Source organism: Manis pentadactyla, chromosome 3 (assembly GCF_030020395.1).
Source record: "Manis pentadactyla isolate mManPen7 chromosome 3, mManPen7.hap1, whole genome shotgun sequence".
Taxonomy (NCBI): Eukaryota; Metazoa; Chordata; class Mammalia; order Pholidota; family Manidae; genus Manis; species Manis pentadactyla.
In genome coordinates this window covers 25,310,180-25,323,904 of record NC_080021.1, presented here as the reverse complement: position 1 = coordinate 25,323,904, position 13,725 = coordinate 25,310,180, and positions in this window count along the sequence as shown.

The window sequence follows — 13,725 nt, the reverse complement described above, 5'->3', positions numbered from 1 at the left end:
AATGAAAAAAAAAATACAGATTAAGAAATAGCTTAAATATTTATTATTATATTTTATGTATGTAAAACTTTTAAGTAAGTTCCAAAGAGAAATGAAAATCAATGTAATGTCAAAACAATGAATCTCAACTTTCTGATTCTGTTTCAAAGTAGTGCCCAGATGTGTTTGGACTACTGCATAAGCATTCTTTTACAAATTGGCTTTCATCCTCAAAGTAATAATCATGGTCCCCAAATTGCTACTGAAGCTCTAGCCATCACATCTTCATTCCAGACAGGAAGAAGTGGAAGGCAAGGAACAAAAGTTGTGTGCCAGTAAAGTCAGTCTCTTTTTCAAAGAATTTTTATAAAAGTCTACATAACAATTTCTGCTTTTGTCTCATTGTTTAGATCTTAACACACAGCCACCCCTTTCTGCAAGGACTAAAGGGAAATGTAATGTTTTAGTGGATCATGTGGACACTTCCAGCAATCAGAGTTCTTTCAGTAAGGACGGAGGGGAGAATGGAGATTGAATGGGTACCTAGCAATGTTTACCACATTTATTGATAGATATTTATATGGTTTGTGATTTTTGCTGTAACACATAGTGCTGTCAAGAATAATGAACATCTTTCTTTTTGTGGTATTTGCTTGATTTTTTTCCTGTACCCCCTGTTTTTGATTTTGGCTCTATTAATTATCTTCCATTATGTTACATCTTTTAATCATTTATAACTTCATTTTTCTTATGTTCTTGGTTTAAAGGTGGAAGTATGCTACTTGCTTCTAAGTCTGACAACCACCTTCTCTTTGAGCTTGGTGGTGAAAACAGAATAAAAGGTTGAGATATTGAGTATTTGTGCATGAAAGAAAGATAAATTGAACGTACTCCCACCTGGTTATCTTTATTATTGAACTGGTGTCTTAGAACAGACAGAGTATAGCTTCTTACTCTTGATTTTCCCTGTGCCTTAGTTTTTCCATCTGTAAAATGTTGGTTAATTTTGGTACTTAACTCATTTGGTGTGAGGATTAAATGTAAAGCACTTGGAACAGTAGCTGGCCTGAAATAAGTGATACGTGTGTTAACAGTTGTTAACTATGGTCTCAGTGAAGTAAAAAAAAAATAGTTTCTGTGTAGGATGATGGGAATGGAGGCACAAAAAGAAAGTGAATGATGTTCCCAGTCCAGCATAGTTTTTGTGAGGAATTTTAGATGGCCAAAATAGAATGAATTTAAGAATTGTTGAGCAGTGTTGAGAGGACAGCTAAGTTTCAGAACTGTCTTTTTGATGAACATGGAATCAAATGGCAGTACTTGACTCCTCAGGAACAGGAGTGAAGACAATGGTTAATTAGGTTAAGGTAAGGTTGGGATTGACTGGATGGGGTTGGCAGAAAGGCAAAAGGATAGGGCACTATGTGGTGTTGATATGAGTTAGATGGAGTAAGTTGCCACAGGGCTCTGGCTGGGAAAGAAGAAATATGAAGGCTTTGAAAGGCAATTTCTCTTGAATTGAGGGGTTAAGGTGAATTATGTATAAAAAGAAGGACGTAGACAGAGTCGATTTTTAGAATACAGGCTTTTAAAGGTATCATTTTGAGTGAAAATGTATTCTAGTGTGGTTCATGTGAGTAGATTACTGAAGTGAAACAAATGCTAGTGATGAAGGTCAGAGAAATAGAGAGAACATAGGATTTCATTCACTTTAATTAAATAGGCAATTAGTGACCACCTGGTATGTGCCAGTGAATGTGTTTTGTGTTGTTGACAGGATAAACACATTTCTTAACCTCAATTTGTTTATCATTTGATGTACTGGAAGCATAGAAATGTGAGCGAATTATGAAGTCGAATTTGCAATCACTCAAGGGCACTTGAGACCGACAAGAAGGGATCAGTGGGCCAGAGCCAAAGCCCACAGTGAATGTGGAGGAACAGCCTCCATGTCGGGGGATGACAATGACAGAGAAGATGGTCCAGTGATATTTTCAGATGGGGTGGCTTAGCTCAAATTTCAGGACACCAGATGTGACACTGGAAATTGTTAACAGGTCTCCCTCACAACACTCTGAAATCCTTGAGGGCAGGGAGTAGATTCATATATTTTGATATCCCCTTTGTAGTCTCAGCACATGGCAGTATGTATAAAAGTGTTTATTGAGTTACTGTGAAAAAAAAGAGAGAAACATTTTTTGATACTTAGATGTATTATTATAGTTATTTGTTTCTATGTAAATTATCTCAAAACTTAGAAACTTAGGTGATATCAACAAGATGACAGAATAGTAGGTTCCAGCCCTTGTTCCTCACAGAAACATTGAAGTCAACTATGGATGAAGTACTTTCATAGAAGCTCTAGAAAAGTTACAGCACCCCAGGAGAGAACAGAAATGAGAAAAGATACATTCAAAAGGGTAAGAAGAACAGTCTCACTTTACCCTTCTCTCAAGCCAGCACAGCACAAGGCCAAATGAGAGGCCTTTGGCCCATGAATTCTCCCAGGGAGAGAAAGAGAGCAAAGTGAGTGTCCAGTTTCTCCAGTATTTCTAGACACTACCTGCGTAGGGTACTTCTGTTACACCGCACTGAGAAAATGGAGGGAACTGGAATGGCTTGATTGCCTGGGGATAGATAAGAAGAAAGAGAAGGGGTAGAGGCTCTCAATAACCAATGTGCAAGTATCAACAACTGGCCTGTGGCCCCTGGCAGCTGGTCTAACCTCCAACCTCACCATTGGCCCACCTGGAATCTCTGGCTGGTCTGACTAGTGAAGGGCTTTCCTGCCAAAGCCAGGCTGCAAAGGCTGGAAGAGGTGACTGCTCCTAAAAATGTGCAGACATAAATTCAAGGCTACAAGGATCACAAAGAATCACAGAAACATACCACCAAAGAAACAAAATAAAGCTACAGTATCCAACACTAAAACATAAAGATTTACAAACTGCCTGCCTTCAAGATAAACTCTTAAAGAAGCTCAGTGAGCTACAAGAGAAAAGAGATCAATAAAATCAGGAAGCAATACATGACCATAACGAGAAGTTCAACAAATATATAGAAATCATAAAAGAGAACCAGACAGAAATTTTGGAACTGAAGAATACAATGAACTCAACTGAAAAATGCAGTAGAGAAGAAAGAAATAGTGACCTTAAAGACAAGTTATTTGAAATTACCCAGTCAAAAGAACAAAAAGAATGAAAACAAGAGAAGCAAGCCAATGGTACTTATAGGTCAACAAGCAACATATTGTGAGAATTCCCAGAAGGTAAAGAGTAAGAGAAAGGAAAATCTTGACTGAAACTTCATGTGAGACCCTGTGTCAGAACTGGGTAGCTAAGTTCCTCCTGAGTGTGTGACACAGGGTGACCATAAGGTATACATATTTTTTGCTTTAAGCCAGTAAAAAAAAAGAATAAAAAAGGTAATGATGGAAAGCTTCAGAATCACAGGAGGGAAATGGTCATTTGGATTCATGAAGCACAAAGGTTTCCAACAGGTTGAATCAAAAGAAGTCTACAATGAAAGACCTTAAAATGAAATTGTCAAAAGTTACAGAAAAAGAGAATTTTGAAAACAGCAAGAAGAAAATGACTAGTCCCAGACAAAGGAAACCCTATAAGGTTATGAGTGGGTTTCTCAGCAGAAAATTTGCAGGCCATAAAAGAATTCAATGATCTATTCAAAGTGCTGAAAGGAACTGTCAACTAAGAACACTATATCCAGTAAAACTCTCTTTTTAAAAGATGAAGGAGTGATACTTTCCTAGACAAACAAAACTGAGGAAGCTTGTCACCACTAGACCGTCTTACAAGAAGTAGGAAAGGGAGTTCTTCAAATTGAAATGAAAGGATGCTAAACAACAACATGAAAGCTTATGAAGATATAAATCTTACTGGTAAAGGTAAATATATTGACAAATACAGAATAATGTAATAATATAAGGGTGGTGGGTGGTGTGTAAAAGTTAAAAGACAAAAATATTAAGTATAACTATCACCAAAAGAATTTGTTAATGGATACACAATATAAAAAGAAGTAAATTCTGACATCAGTAACATTAAGTGTGTGTGGGGGAAGTAAAAGGGTAGGGCTTTTGTATACAATAGAAGTTAAGCTGTTATCAGCTTAAAATGGACTGTTATGACGATCAGAAGTTTTAAGCAAGCCTGATGAAAACCACAAAGTACTTATATAGATACAAAAAAGATAAAGAGAAAAGGATCAAAATATATCACAACAAAAATTATCATATCACAAAGGAAGACAGCAAGACAGGAAGAGAAGAATAAAGGAACTACAAAACAAACAGCATGAACAAAATAGCAATAGTAAGTTCTTGCTTATCAGTAGTTACTTTAAATGTAAATGGATTAAACTCACCAATCAAAAGATACAGAATGGCTAGATGGATAAAAAACAAAAAGAAGATCCAAGTATGTGCTGTTTACAAGAAGAGATCTATCTACTTTATATTGAAGGACACATACAGGCTGAAAGCAAAGGGATGGAAAAAGATATTCCATGCAAATGAAAATCAAAAGAGAGCAGGGAGGGATGGCTATAAGTATATCAGAAAAAATATGCTTTAAGTCAAAAACTGTCATAAGAGACAAAGAGGTCATCACACAATGATTAAAGGGTCAATTCAATAGGAAGATATAACAATTATAAATATATGCACACCTAACATCAAAGGACCTAAATATATAAGGCAAATATTGACAGGTCTGAAGGGAGAAATGGACAGCAATACAATAACAGTAGCAGAACTGAACAACATGATAGACCAGATGGAACTAACAGACATACAGGATACATTCTGAATATACATTCTTGTCAAGTTCACATGGAACATTCCTGAGAACAGATAATATGCTAGGTCATAAAACAAGTCAACAAATGAAAGAATACTGAAATAATTCCAAGTATCTTTTACTACCACAATGAAATGAAATAGAAATAAAAATTTAACAAACATATGGAGGTTAACAACATTTGAATAACCAATGGGTAAAAGGAAAAAAAAAACAAAAGGGAAATTAGAAAATGTCTCAATAAAAATAGAAAAGAAAACACAACATATAAAAACTTACAGGATGCAGCAAAAGCAATTCTAAGAGGGAATTTGATACTGATGTGATTATATTTAAAAAGAAGACTCAAACAACCTAACTTTACATCCCAAGAAACTTGAAAAAATATGATTTAAGCCCAAATTTAACAGATGGAAGGAAATAATAAAGATTAAAGCAGAAAAATGAAGTAGAGAATAGAAAAAAATCAACAAAACTAAGAATAATTTCTTTGAAAGGTTAAGTCAACAAACCCTTAGCAATAATTTAAAAAAAAATGAAAGATGAGGGAAGACTCAAATCAGAAACGAAAGAAAGAAGAAACATTACAACCTATACCACAGAAATAAGAAAGATCATAAGTGACTATCATGAACAATTAAATGCTAACAAATTGGATAACCTAAAAGAAATGAGTAAATTCCTAAAGACATGCAACCTACCAAGATTGAATAAAGAAGAAATAGCCTGAATGGACCTATAACAAATATGGAGACTGAATTAGTAATCAAAAACCTCCCAACAAAGAAAATTCCAGGACCAGATAGCTTTATAGGTAAATTCTACCAAATGTTTAAAGAAGAATTAATTCCAATCCTTAAATTCTTACAAAATGTAGGAGAGAATGCTTCAAACTCATTTTATGAGGTTCAGCACCACCCTGATATCAAAGCCAAAGACACCTAACAAAGTAAAATCCGTGATGAACATAGTTGTAAAAATCAACAAAATAGCAGCAAACAGAATTAAATGGCACATTAAAGGGATCATTTTCCATGACCAAGTAGATGTATCCCTGGCATGCAGGGATGGTTCAACATATGCATATCAACAATATGATACACCGCATTAACAGAATGAAGGATAAAAATTACATGATCATTTCAATAGATGAAGAAAAAGCAACTGGCAAAATTCAAAATCCTCCCATGGTATAAGCTCTCAACAAATCAGGTATACCAAGAACTTACCTGAACACAATAAAGACCATATAAAAAACCCACCACTAACATGATAGTCAGTGGTGAAAAACTGAAAGCAGGAGACTTTATGTTCATTAACAGATGAATGCATAAAGAAAGTATGTCTAAAACTATATAGTAAATGATGGGATGTTATTCTGCCATGAGAAGGAAATCCTGACATTTATGATAATATGGATGAACTTGGAGGACATCATGCTAAGTGAAATGAACTAGACACAAAAGGACAAATTCTATACAATTTCACTTACATGAGGAATATAAAACAGTCAAACTCATAAAAGCTGAGAGTAGAATAGTGGTTGCCAGGGGCTGAAGGGAGGGGAGGGGAGAATAGAGGAAGTATTAGTCAAAGCATACATAATTTGTTATGTAAGATGATAAGTCCTAGAGAGCTACTCTGTAGCATAGAGCTTATAGTTAACAATCCTGTACTGTATAATTAAAATTTTGCTAAGAGGGTAGATCTTATGTTAAGTGTTCTTATCACAAATAATAGAGAGGAAAGGGGGCAGCTTTTGGAGGTGGTGGATATGTTTATGACATAGATTGTGATGGTTTCATGAGTGTATACTTATCACTAAGTTCATAATGTTGTACACATTGACTATCTAGTTTTATTTACAGTACGGCAGTCACACCTCAATAAAGTCTTTTTAAAAAGAAAGTTAAAACTTCATATGCTTAAAATAACAAACATATATTATCAAAATTTCTGTGTTCAGAAACCTGGCGCAGGTTAGCTGGGTCCTCTGCCTGAGGTCTCTCGTGCGGATGCAATAAAGGTATTTGGTGGGGCCGCAGTGTCATTTGAAAGCTTGACAGCGGAGGATTCTCATTCAAGCTCCCTCACTTGGTTGTGCCAGCATTCAATTCCTCATGGGCTATTTAGACTGAGGACTTTAGTTCCTCAAAGGCTGCTGACCAGGGACCTTCCTCTATTCTTTGCTACATGGGCCTCTCCACAGCATTGAGAGCTTATGGCATAACCACTGGCTTTCTTCAGAACAACTGAGCAAGCGAGAAAGAGTGAGCAAGATGAAACCCGGTCTTTTTGTAACCTAATCTGAGAAGTGACATCCCATTCTGGGGGGCCATTTTAGAAGCTACCTCAAATACTAGAAGTTTTTCTGGCAGTTACCACCATTTCAGTTTAAATCTGTATCATCAGTCATAAAAGGCACTTGTTAACATAGTTCTATGCTTGGGTGTTCTTTAAACAGTACATTACACTGAGTACAATTCAACAAACATATATGCTGATTGACTGGATAATGTTTCAATTTTACTGAAAAATTCAATTGTAAAATAGGGTAATCATGTTTTCTAGCAGATACTGCTTCCTGAGTACTTTTAACTATTCTCAGAATGGAAATTGCCAAAAAAAATAGTTAACTGTGTATCTTATGTTAAAATATACATATAGCTATTAAAATGGGTATCAAAGTTACTGTTTGGATAAATTTGACATTGTTTCTATGTCTCAAAACTCTTATCTATTATAGGACACAAAAGGCCCTGTAGAAAAGTACTATGTTTTCTAGTTTCTACACTTTTCTGGTCTCATGTTTAGTTGAATCTTAGGAGGCTGTTACTGAAATGTCTTCAAGGTATAGAACATGAAGACAAGATAAACAGTCAAAAATACATTAAAAGGAACATATCCCCTTTTATATTTAGTGTGGAAATGAAGCTGTGATGTTCTTCTCAGATTATAAACTGACAGTCTAAAATTATATAGTATCCTGCATATGAGCTTTTATATATTGTCAATAAAATTTAGCATTATCTATATTTCTTACATGAGTTTCATAAGTCATTTAAATTCATCTAATAAAAGTGAGAATGTATTTGGACAGTTACTAGAAATGTTTTGTACCTTCCACTAACAAGATTTTTCTTGTATGAGGCAAGTAAGCGTTTGCACATCTGTTTGTGGAAATGATTCAGTAAACCTTCTATTTACCAAACTCTCAGTCTCTGAATGCTTACTTCTGCACTCTACTATTAGGAAAAGGAAGTAAGTCAGAAGGAGAATTGGACATCAGGGCTCTCTAAATGCAAACGTACTAACCTCCTTGGATTACTAAATATGTGTCTCACTCAAACTGCACCCCTGTTGACAGGCCAGCTTTCCCTCTGCTGCATGATATCTTCATTCCAGGACCCAGGGTGAAGGAACTGCATGCCCTGGGACACTTGCAGAAAAGAAAAGAAGGAGGTATTGTATGATGGCATCTAAAGATTTTGCTGGAAAAGCACATGTCCCTTTGACTCACAGCTGATTGGTTTAAGTAAGTCTTAGCACCAACCCTGAGGTTAGCAGAGTGGAGAAACATGACTTCCTACCGTAAGAGGTAGAGGATAGTTTGCACAATAGTACAACTCACAATACACACTTAGAATATGTGGTTGAGATGATTATACTGGTCCCATACACTGATAATTTTAAATGGTCATCCAACTACTGGAGTGGCCATTGTCCAACCTGGTTTCATTTTGCAGTTCAGACCTGATTCAGATTCCGTGCAATCCTAATACCAATTCTCCTGTATCTTTTAGATACATAGCACTCTGATATACATTGATGTGATGTTCAGAAACATGGCCCTGTGGCATAAACCCCAATCACATCCTTTGTGAGAAGCAGGAATCACGTTAATCAAGGGCCCACTCAGTTCAGTGCATTCCTGGGCGCTTTAGTTAACTACTCGGCAACCAAGTGAGGAGGAAAAGATTATTCCCATTTTACTTGTGAACCAATCGACCCAGAGAGCTTACATAAAGTCACGTGGCCAGCAAGGGGGAACTGAGATTTGAAACAGCATTTTGACCACAGACTTCTGATAAGTTAAGCTAGAAAGACAATTACTGTATGTTGGATATTCTACAACAAAAAAGCAACTTTTGCCAGCTATTCATTAGCTAGAAATGAAATGACCATGGTCTGCACAGACAGCTGAATGGCTCAAACCACTGTCGTTCACTGAAAAAATTATAACTATTTATTTTAAGGCTTATAAGGAAAATCTCCTTCTTCTGAAGCCTAGAGAACTATTTGTTTCTTTTTGCACAAAGTACTCAGACACATTCTGTTTGCAGTGGGAACACACAGAGTCCATTGCTTAAAAGAATAATTGTTCAGAGTGAATGGCTGAGGAGGACGCAAAGAAGTAGAATTAGATAATAAGGTTCCTGAGGCACAGCTAAAGAACACACAAAAGAATTGGGACCTAGGTTTCCTTGGAAAAGGTGAACAGGCAGGAAAAAAAAGTAGAACTGTGTTGCAACAAAGGTAGACATTAATGGATAAATTTGTTTTTATAAGGGGATTAAAAGATTAGATTTTTGCATAAGGAGTTTCAGACTTCTGTTTGGTTTGGTTTCCTGTTCTGCCTGAATTAGCAGTATGATCTGTACATTCAGCCTCCTTCTGCTGTTCAAAAGAAACAAGAGAAGGCGGCCTTGTTAAATGTAAGGGTGGAACTGGGATGGCAGTTGGACCAGGGAAGAATTGGTCTAGGAAATTGGAGCACAGGAAATTCTGTTTTAACCTCCTTTAGCAGATTTTTAATGATGTTGCACCTGTATATTGTCTGATGTAGTATCAGGGAAAATGTATAACCCTTGAAGCCATATAGATCTGGCATCAAATCCTATTGAATCCATTTCCTTTATGACCTTAGGCAAGTCTCGCCTTTGAACTTCAGGTTCCATCAGGAAAAAGAAATCTAACACAGGATTTTTGTGAATATTAAATTGTGTACCTATTTATACCTGTATCTGTGGTCTTCCTGTATTTATGCTCTATTTGTCTGTATAAATATATCTATGTCTACATTGGTACTTGTATCTATATCATCTACTATCTCTAGGTCTGTCTCTATCTATATAGTGCTTAAGAGGTGCTTTATGAATGTTAACTGCCTTCTCCCTTGCTGTACTAATCACTTTTTAAATTAGTTTAAACAGTATCTGTTAAGTGTTTCTTTCATTCCAGCACTGTACTAGTTTCTGGAGATGAGGAAAAGGTGATGAAGGTGCAGACACTGTCCTTAAGAAGTTAAAGGGAGAAGCAGACATACAGGCCACCCGATTCCACATACTACATGGTGTCAGAAAGTTAGCTCAGACTGCTGGGTTCAGATTCTGTCCCCTCAGTGGACTTGGGGTTGATGTCATGATGTGTTATTGAATCATGCAATCCACTTTGCACAAGTGCCTTGAAAAAATATGATACAAGGACAGGAGTTATTTTTGTTTTCATTAGAGGATACTGTGCTCTTTTCAAGAAAGACCAACATGATTTTGGAGTCATTCTGGAGAAATTCATTAACTTACATAAAATTTAATATTTATTACAGTTGCCTGGCTGGACTACTCAGCTCTTTCCTCCTTATCTGTTTCTCCTTCTTCTTTCCCCTAGTCCTGCCGCCTTCCTTGTTTTTCCCTATTTTCTTTTCATTCATTTAACAAAATTTTATATACTGCCTACTAAGTGACAGGCATCATTTTTGGCACTGAGGGTATAGTGTTTAACAAAAGTAAGTATCTGTTCTCATGGAGATTACATTCTATAGGGGAAAACAGACAACAAGAAAAGAAAAGAAGAAGTAAATATGACAGTTGGTGCAAGTGCTAATAAATAAAAAACAGTAAAGACAGGATGACAACAGTGGAGTGGTGTGCTGTGCTAGTTTAGATGAGGGAAGGCCTCTCTGATGAGGTGATATTTGAGTAGAGACATGAACACAGTAAGGGAACTAGTCATTCACGTATCTGAGAGAAGAGAATTCTAGGCAAAAGGAATGACAAAAGGCAAAGGCCCTGAGAGGAACAGCAAAGAGGCCAGGTGGCTGGGGGTGAGCAAGCAAAGGAGAGGAATGACATAAGATCAGAAAAATGAAGGGAATGCCATGTGGGATGTCTTAGGAGGGACCTTGTAAGCTAGGGTAGAGCATATTTTTTTAATTCTGAGTATGATGGGAACACGCTGGAGGATTGAGAATGAAGGAGTGATATGATCTGCTGCATGGAGAACAAGGTAGAGAAGAAAAATAGGGCAACTGTGGAGTAGGGAGACCTGTTAGGAGTCTCTGCCACTGGTCTAGATAAGAGGGAGTAGAAAGATCAGTCTAGGATGGTAGGAGTTAGATATTCTTTAATTTTGGATATATCACCAGGTAGGACTTATAGGATATACCAATGCATTAATTGCATGTAAGATGAAAGAGGAAGCAGGAAACTGTGGGTAATTCCAAGTTTTATGATCTGAGTAAGTGACAGTCGAATTTACATTCCATTGGTGGAGGTGGGGGGACTGAAAAAAGAATATATTAAGGGAGGTCAAGATTAAGGGGAATCAAGATTTAAGAAAGATCTACTAATTTGAACATCTAAGCAGAGATAGAATTAGAATAAAGGTCTGATCTAGAAATAAAATTTTGAGATGTCAGAATACCACATAGATGGTAATAAAAGCCATGGAACAGGATGAATCACTTTGAAGTGAATGGAGATAGAGAAGTGAAGAGGTCCAAGGACAGAGCCTGAGACATTTTAAATAAATACGTCTCAAGGACAAAAGGATTCAGTCAACAAGACTGAGAATAATGTTGATAGAAAATTCTTTCAGGGACCAGTCTTTCATTGCCTGATGTCTAGTGTCTTAAAGTCTGTTCTATCATATGCTTTGTGTTTCAGATGGAAGGATGAATCTTGTTTATGCTACTCCATCTTTAAAAGACACAGAAGTAGTGGCTTTGTATTTAAAGTGCAGTTCTTTTGGAAAGAATACATTTCTTGCTTTTGTTTAATCCAGTTGAACATCTTTATTTTAGTTGGGATATATAATACATTAATATTTAATGTAATTTTTTTTTGTAGATAATTATTTTTTATTGAAGGGCAGTTGACACACTGTATTACATTACATTAGTTTCAGGTGTACAACACAGTGATTCAACATTTATATACATGATAATTCTAGGTACCAGCTATCACCATACCAAGTTGTTACAATATTTTGACTATATTCCTTATGCTATACATTACATCCCGGTTACTTATTTATTTTAAAATTGGAAGTGTGTACTGTTTTTTTTTGTTGTTGTTGTGAGGGCATCTCTCATATTTATTGGTCAGATGGTTGTTAACAACAATAAAATTCTGTATAGGGGAGTCAATGCTCAATGCACAATCATTAATCCACCGCAAGCCTAATTTTCATCAGTCTCCAATCTTCTGAAGTATAACGAACAAGTTCTTACATGGAGAACAAATTCTTACATAGTGAATAAGTTACATGGTGAACAGTACAAGGGCAGTCATCACAGAAACTTTCGGTTTTGCTCATGCATTATGAACTATAAACAGTCAGTTCAAATATGAATACTCATTTGATTTTTATACTTGATTTATATGTGGATACCACATTTCTCTCTTTATTATTATTATTTTTAATAAAATGCTGAAGTGGTAGGTAGATACAAGATAAAGGTAGAAAACATACTTTAGTGTTGTAAGAGAGCAAATGTAGATGATCAGGTGTGTGCCTGCAGACTATGTGTTAATCCAAGCTAGACAAGGGCAATAAAACATCCACGTATGCAGAAGATTTCTCTCAGAAGGGGGGTTGAGGTTCTAAGCCTCACCTCTGTTGATCCCCAATTTCTCACCTGATGGCCCCCCTGCGACTGTGCCTGTCTTAGGTTGTTCCTCCCTTGAGGAATCTTACCCATCTCTGGCTAACCAGTCATCTTCCGGGGCCATACAGGGAAATGTAAAGTTGGTAAGTGAGAGAGAAGCCTTATTGTTTGAAAAGGTTAGCTTTTTACTTCTTTGCATATTTATGCCCTGTGGCTTCTATGCCCAGCATTTGTCTTGAGGTATCTTTACCACTTGGAAGAATTATGATACTCGGTAAATTTGATATGAGGCACAAATTCTATTTAAGGGTTGTAATTAGGAAGGAAGAAGAAAAGCTATAGAAGTAGCAGGCGGCAGAAAACATGGGAAGATTGATTATTTCTTTGACATATCTTCTTGTAGAGTAACTTCAGCATGTATAGGTTTTAAACTACTACTTAAATTGCGCACACACATTAACATAATAGGAGTATAGTTACATAACCAAAGCATACCTGTAATTACCAGCCATCTCCAGTGAAACCAAGAAAACCAGTTAGGCACCTTAGGCATTTGTGAAAACTTATCTATGATATGGTGGATATTGTCCAACTGAGCTTGAACAGTCTGAGAGAAATCAGACAAATTAAAACAACCCATTCCTGGGGAATATTCACATTCCATATGTTCTTTTAACAGTAAATAGTCTGTAGTTGTAAGATTTTGGAGCACTACAATTTGCACTTCTCCTAATTCTTGGTTGAGTTCCAACAGTATAGATCCAGTCAAATTTGTTGTTTTACTGTATGCACAGGCCAGCTTAGATATCTCCTTCTTCATTCCAATGGCAAGTCCAGGAACTGGTGGGATGAGTGCATCTACAGCTGTAGCAGTGCGTGGATCTTTGTTGGGGTTTTTTGATGATCATCTTCTGGCATGAGTCTTCCAGAGAGTGCAGATGTTGGAAGTTCTTTTTCATATCGTATCTTAGTTCATTTTCGGGGTAGCCCAATTAGGCTTTGATCCTCTGTATAAACACAAACAGACCCTTTGCCTAC